A 7,609-nucleotide genomic window follows, 5' to 3' on the forward strand; every position below is an offset into this window, starting at 1 on the left:
ATCACTTGAGAGCAGTTTTTCAGATCCTTAGGGATAACCGATTGCATGCCAAGTTTGAGAAATGTGAATTTTGGCTACCGGAGGTGAAGTTCCTTGGACATGTTTTGTCAGGGGCGGTGTTGCAGTGGATCCACCGAAGATTGAGTCTGTGATGGATTGGGAGTGTCCGAAGATAGTGTTTGAGGTTCGGAGCTTTCTTGGCCTAACCGGATACTATAGGAGATTTGTTCAGGATTTGTCTCGTTTAGCGGCACCTATGACTCAACTTACTCTCAAAGGAGTCAAGTTCATATGGAATGAGGCTTAGAATTCTGCTTTTCAGGACTTAAAGGTCAGATTGACATCGACTCCAGTTTTGATCATACCTAAACGTGGTTTGGGTTACGTAGTCTATTGTGATGCTTCGCGGGAAGGTTTGGGTTGTGTCTTGATGCAGACAAAGTGGGTGGTTGCATATGGGTCTCGATAGTTAAAGACTCACAAATTGAACTATCTGACACATGATTTGGAGTTGATAGTGGTTATCTTTGCCCTGAAATGGTGGAGACATTATTTGTACGGGGAGAAGTTCGAGATTTTCTCTGATCACAAGAGTCTCAAATATCTCTTCTCTCAAAAGGATTTGAATTTGAGACAGTGCAGATGGGTCGAGTTCATAGAGGACTACGACTTTGAGTTGCAATATCATCCGGGAAAGGTCAATGTGGTGGCCGATGCATTGACTAGGAAGTCATAGAGTACTCTTGCTAGCATTTCCATCCATAGATGGAAGATGCTAAAAGAGCTTACAGATTTTGGTTTACAGTCGTATGAGGATGTTTCACCAGCTATCTTATTTAGCCTTATGGCTCAACTAGCTCTAGTTAGTAGCGTTATGGAGGTACAATAGGAAGATGGGGAGATAAATTCCATCCATGTTCAGATTTTAGGCGGCGAGAATATAGAGGGTTCGACCTTGCATTCAAACAGTGGTCTCAGGTATAGAGGGAAGATGTTTGTTCCTTTGTCTTATCATGACGTTGTTCTTTGGGATTTTCACCATTCTCGACTTGCAGTTTATCCTGGTGGTACAAAGATGTGTCATAATTTGCGGAGACAGTTTTGGTGGAAAGGCATGAAACGAGATGTTTCTCAATTCGTAGCTAAATGCCTTACTTGCCAGCAAGTGAAGACAGAGCATTAGAGACCAGCAGGTTTGTTGTAACCACTACCAGTGGAAGAGTGGAAGTGGGAGCACATCACTGTGGATTTTGTGACGGGACTTCCGAGATCCAAGGCAGGGAATGATGTCGTTTGGGTCATTGTTGACAGATTGACTAAGACGGCTCACTTTTTGCCTATGGCAATGACAGATGACGGAGAGAGACTTAGTGGGTTGTATGTGAGGTAGATTGTCAAGCTTCACGGAGTTCCAGTATCCATTATTTCAGATAGGGATCCCAGATTCATGTCTCACTTTTGGCAGAGTTTTCAAGAAGCTCTTGACACGAGGCTTCATTTCAGCACAACATTCCATCCTTAGACTGATGGTCAGTCAGAGCGTACCATTCAGATATTAGAGGATATGTTACGGGCTTATATTTTGGATTTTAGAGGTAGTTGGGAAGACTACTTATCCTTGGTTGAGTTTGCCTACAACAACAGTTACCAAACCAGTATTGGTATGGCACCTTTTGAGGCATTGTACGGCAGACCTTGCAGATCTCCAATTTGTTGGACCGAGGTAGGTGATACAGTTGCCTTGGGTCCTGATATTTTCTTTGAGACTATAGAGAAGATTAAGTTGATTCGGCAGTGGTTGGCTACAGCTCAGAGAAGGCAGAAGAGTTATGCTGACAAGAGGAGGAAATCCTTGTCTTTTGAAGTAGGGGACCACGTCTTTCTCAAGATTTCTCCACGGAAGGGACTTTTGAGATTTCGGCAGACGGGGAAGTTGTCTCCTAGGTTCATTGGACCATTTCAGATTTTGGAGTGTGTCGGTGAAGTTACTTATCGTTTGGCGTTGCTGCCAGACTTGGATAGGATTCACGACGTTTTTCATGTCTCTATGTTAAGAAAGTACGAGCCAGATCCTTTGTACGTTTTACGGTGGACAGATGTTGTTGCTGATAAGGATGTGACCTACGAGGAGGGTCCAGTCCAGATTCTTGATTCACGGGAGTAGGTCTTACGGACCAAGACCATTCCATTGGTTAAAGTCTTATGGAGATAACACGGCGTTGAGAAAGCTACCTGGGAGCTCGAACAGGTTCCATCTCTGTATCCCAATTTTTCTCTCTTTCAGGTACGACTTGATTTTGGGGACAAAATTCTTTTAAGGAAGGTAGGTTGTAATGACCCGGTCATTTTCTTTCATTTCTTTTTTCGGTAATTTCTTTTTTTCTTCTTTTCCTTATTTCCTCTTTTTTCCGTTTATCATTTTTTCCTTGCATAACCTCACTTTTTGTGCTCGGATTTGATTCCAGTTTTGCATGCATCCATGATATTTGATTTTCAAGATAATCATACTTTTACTTTCGTAGAAGATACATTCTAGTTGCTTACATTTTTGTAAAAGGTATGGATGTATAGTTTTTTGGAAACATTCTTGACTTTTGAGGTTTTAGTGTAATTATATAAGGTAATTAGTTTTTGCCTTAGGGACCATTTTGTAATTTAATTAGGAAGATATTTTGAAAAATGACCTTTTTGCAATTTTTGGAATGTGTGACAAATGTCACACTCTCATGGAGCCACTTGTTGGCATTGGGGTGGAGAGACTTAGAAGATTAATCTTGTGACATATGGAGGGTAGAGATTCACCCACTTTTTGGCCAAGGATTGGTGTACTTGTTGGCTTGGATGGTTGACAAGTGTAGGATTAAGATTAAGCCTAGGAAGGAGCCATGGATTAGTGATAAGTGTAGGTTCCCAATTTAGTCTTGCATTAGTGTATGCGTGAGAGGTAGTATAAGAACACATAGTGAGTGGAGGAATACTAGATTATCCACTCACCACATTGCATTTTGATGAGCACTGAAAAGTGTGTATTTAAACCCCTTAAGCTTAGGCATTCTAATACCTTTATCTATCTTACTTTACCGTTTTAGATTGATTTCGTATTATTTCCTTTTTTAGGCACTTATCCCGAAAATAAGCTAACTCAGCCAAATAAGAGCTTAATTGAAACAATTCTGGGATTAATCAAAGAAAGGAGCATAGTGGAGAAAGAAGGAAGCAAATGAAGCCAAAGGTGGCAAGCAGCAAAGTTCGATCGATCCAAGTTCAAGGTTCGATCGATCCAAGTTCAAGGTTCGATCGATCGAATAATGATCGATCTCAGCACTTCAAGATAGATCTAAGCCTTGACCCAAAAGCATAAAGTTCCAAAAGTTCAATTGATCCAACACCATCCTTCGATCGATTGAACACTTTTGTCCTTATTCAAATGATTGATCATATCCACAACTGTACCTCCTAATAACCACTTTTGTCCTTTTCCCATTTATATCTCCCATAAATATCTCAGATTTGTCCTTTTCTAAAAAGCTTAGCCAGTTGGATTGATCCAGCCTAAGTTCGATCGATCTCACTTACCTTTGATGGATCCAAGTTCGAGATTCGATCGATCGAACTTCCTCTAGTGCGAAAAAGTTAAAATTCCATCTCATTGAAAGTTGTCCTTTATCCAATCATTAAGGAATATTGTGTGCACGACCCCAACTCATTTTGGGTGTCATTTTGACCTACCTATATAAGGATAAGGATTGTTTTTTCAATAGAGAACCAACATTATTTTCATATCATCTCTTGGAGAGGAAGCTTAGAAGAAAAGGAGGCTAGAGACACCATTAGAGACTCTTCATCAACAAGGAACAGATTTCAACCATGGAATTAGCCCTTGAGGGTTGGAGCATCATCACCATGAGTGGCTAGACATCCTCTTGGGGCTAAAGTTAGCCCCAAACATGCTTTATATATTTTAATCTTGTGTATTATTGAGGGATTAGTGTTATAATTGATGTTTTGATACTTTGATATATATAGATCTTGTTTATTCAATGATTTATATGGTTTAATGCTTCCAACTGGTCATTTCATTCTATCCATATGTCTATGTATGCTAGAATAGATGTTTATGTGCTTGTCTCTAGATTTTGTGTTATTGATGCATGTCTATGTGTATTGATGCTATAGATTTGGAGATTGTCAAAACATTGTGCTTAAAAGAATGCTTTTGTGATTCTCTTGATGGTTCATGCTTATTTCTTGATGGATTGTGCCTCTCCCTTAGTTTATTTTCATGCTAGTAGTGTAGATGTAGTGTAGATGTAGTATAGTGTTAAATGGGAGGACAATCTATGCTTGTTGTTCGATGATCCAAGCTTTTGAATGCAATTAGCATATGTCTCTATCCTTGAGTTGTATTTGGATTGTGAGCTTAATGAAAGGATTAATGATTTGTTTTGATCTATTGTGCCTTTCACATGTTGTTTAGACAATATATGCTTCATTGCTTAGATATATTGTGCCTTTCACATGATGTTTAGACAATACATGCTTAACTAGTCATCCTTGTTTATTGAATCAACCAAATACACACACACACCAATATTGCAACCCACTATTTGCCCTCATTAACCACTTATCAATGATATAGAAATGCATTGCTTGGTGGTGATCTCTAAACCCCAAGATCTCTCTCTCTCTCTCTTAATTACTCTCAATTGCACTCTTTTGTGATTACTTAGTTTAATTTAGTTGCTCTTTAATCAACCAACCAACCAATTGTTTGATCACTCGACCTACTAGCCCTAATTGTGATTCCACGACATTGTTCAATCCCCATAATCCCTTGGGACGATCCCTTCTCACTCATACTACATAGTATAGGTGTTAAGCGGTTTATAAATTAAACTATGATGCCCACTTGACACTAATTTCCAAACTCAAGGTGTTGTGCATTATTTTGTGCACACCTAAGGTTGAGCCACCATAGTTTTTGGTGCCGTTGTCGAGGATTTGTTGATTAGATTTGGCAACGTCAGATTTGTGGAATTGATTAGGATTAGTACTCTTTTGATCGTGTCTTTACTTTATTTTTATTTTTCTCTTTGGTTACTTATTGTGTTGTTCTTACTTAACTAGGTGCATTGTTGGAGAAGAAGCAAGCAAAGGAGCCATTGAGCATTCAATTCAAACAAGCAAAGAAAGCTAAAAGCTAAAAATTCTAAAATTGCTAAACCAAGCTTTAAAATTTGGAGTTGAAGTGCTAAAGGACCTTTATGAGATTTTCTTTACTCATTCCCTTAGTTAAATCGTCGGCCCGCGTGGAGGCTTATTTTTAATTGTCTTGCATTATTATTGTTAAAGTATGGGAGTATGAATTAATTGTTTGTGGAAGAAGTCTAATTGCATTGTTGTGAAGGCATAGTATTTGTCATTCTTTGTGTTTGTTGTGTTTTGTATTGTACATGCATGGGCGTCGTTCATTGAGACCGACTCTTGTCCCTCTTGATTTGCATCTTGAATCTATCGTTAGAAATCCTAGGGGGAGAGGAAGTTCACATAGAGCCAATCTTTCAATGGATGACCATAATGATAATCATGTTGAGGACATTGGTCACATAGACCAACAAGGTATCCTTCATCCCAATGTGCACAATGAGAATATACAAGTACCATTAGGTATGCTTAGGCCATTCATTCACCAACCACCACAACAACAAGGCCAAGTTCCATATAGAATGCTAAGGCCAATGTATGCTCCACAACCTCCCATCAACAATCAAGGAATTCAAAACCAAGGTGTTCATGTTGCACCACAAGTAGCTAATCCACCTCTTGCTTTAAGAGACCATTATATGTCTAATAAGTATAATGCACCTACATGCATCCAATTGCCTCCATTTAGAGCACATCATTATGAAATTAAGCCACAAACCATTCAAATGCTTCCTAACTATCATGGACTTCCAAGTGAAGAACCTTACAAGCATTTGGATGAGTTTCTTGAAGTATGTTCCACCGTAAAATATACGGACATGCCTGAAGAGGTTTTAAGACTCAAACTTTTTCCATTCACCTTAAACGACAAGGCAAAGTATTGGTTTAACAATCTTAGGCCTTTTTTAATCACTTCTTGGGCAGAAATACAATAAGAGTTCTTGAAGAAGTACTATCCGGTTTCTAAGACCAATGCCATGAGGACCTCAATTCGAGAATTTTCACATGGGGATGGAGAAACATTTCATGAGGCATGGGAACGCTTCAATGAATTGCTTAGAAAGTGTCCACATCATGACATGCCTAAATGAAAATTAGTTCAATACTTCTTTGAGAGCTTATCGGACAACTATAAGGGTATGGTTGATGCTTCCATGGGTGGCTCATACATTGATAGGCATGAGGATGACGTTTGGCGTCTCTATGAAAGCATGAGCAAAAATTCTTTGTATAGAACATTATCATCCAAGAATGGTAGAAATTCACAAGGTAGGAAGAGTGTTGGCTTACATCAAGTCGAACATTCAAATGAAATAGCCGCCGAAATGAAGTCTTTGTCTCAAAGGTTTGATCAATTTTTTATTAACCAAAACTCGGCGAACCAAGTATTTTCCTTCCCTAACCATTCTCATCGTGCATCAAATGAAACATGTATGACTTGTTCTAGTGTTCTTTATTCTACTTCTCATTGTCCTCACAGACAAGTGCAAAGTGAACCTAATGAACAAGTCAATGCGGCTTTTGTGAACCAAGGGAACAATCCTTATGGTACTCATTATAATCCAAGTTGGAGGACTCATCCGAATTTCTCTTGGAAAAACCAAGGAGAGGGCTCAAACCCTTCCCAAGGCGGTTTTCAAGGGAAGTACATTCCACCTCCACTTCAAAACCAAGGATCCCAAGGTTATAGACCTTATCAATCATAAGGGAATCAATTTTCTAATTCTCATTTTGCCAACCAATCCTATTCCCAAGGTAATACTAGAAGTCCCACCTTTGAAGAGAAAGTTTTGAATGCTTTGAGCACTTTAGAGGCTAACACTCAATTGCTTCATTCTCACTCTCAATCTATTGCAAAGCTAGAAACCCAAGTAGGGCAAATAGCAAGCACTCTCAATGCAATAGAGAAGGGAAAGATGCCTATAAATGCCCCACCTAAGCAACAATGTGTTGTGGAAACCCATTCCTCATCGGAAAGCCACGCCATTGAACATGTTAATGCGGTGACTACCTTGCGAAGTGGTAGGATTGTGGACAATCAAGTTGGAATGTCTAATGAAGAGAGTGAACCGGTGCAACCTCAAGTTGTCACCCATACCGTTTCACATCCCATTCCTCCTTCATTGTATACACATGACCTTGTAAATGAGAAAGTCTTAAAAGATGTGTTTAAAAAAGAAGTTTTGAAAAAGGATGTTGAAAAGGTTTTATTGAAAAATGATTTGAAAACTTCTTGTGTTGAAGAGAGTTCAAAAGAAAATTTTAAAAAAGAGTTTGAACCAAAGGCTCCATTTCCGGATGCCTTAAGAGGATCCATTTCAAAAGACGAGCAAAAGGCAAAAACCAATGAAATCATGGAAATGTTTAGGCAAGTGAAAGTTAATCTTCCACTATTGGATGCAAT

The 7,609-nt window shown here is 39.0% G+C and overlaps 1 pseudogene; it reads right to left on the reverse strand.

The window, feature by feature from the left end:
* Window positions 1-6,187: 6,187 nt before the first annotated feature.
* Window positions 6,188-6,286, reverse strand: LOC132315324 (small nucleolar RNA R71; annotated as a pseudogene).
* Window positions 6,287-7,609: the final 1,323 nt, after the last annotated feature.

This window comes from Cornus florida, unplaced genomic scaffold, assembly GCF_030987335.1.
Source record: "Cornus florida cultivar Cherokee Brave unplaced genomic scaffold, ASM3098733v1 CherokeeBrave_3.0.0_Hap2_Chr06, whole genome shotgun sequence".
NCBI classification, from domain to species: Eukaryota; Viridiplantae; Streptophyta; class Magnoliopsida; order Cornales; family Cornaceae; genus Cornus; species Cornus florida.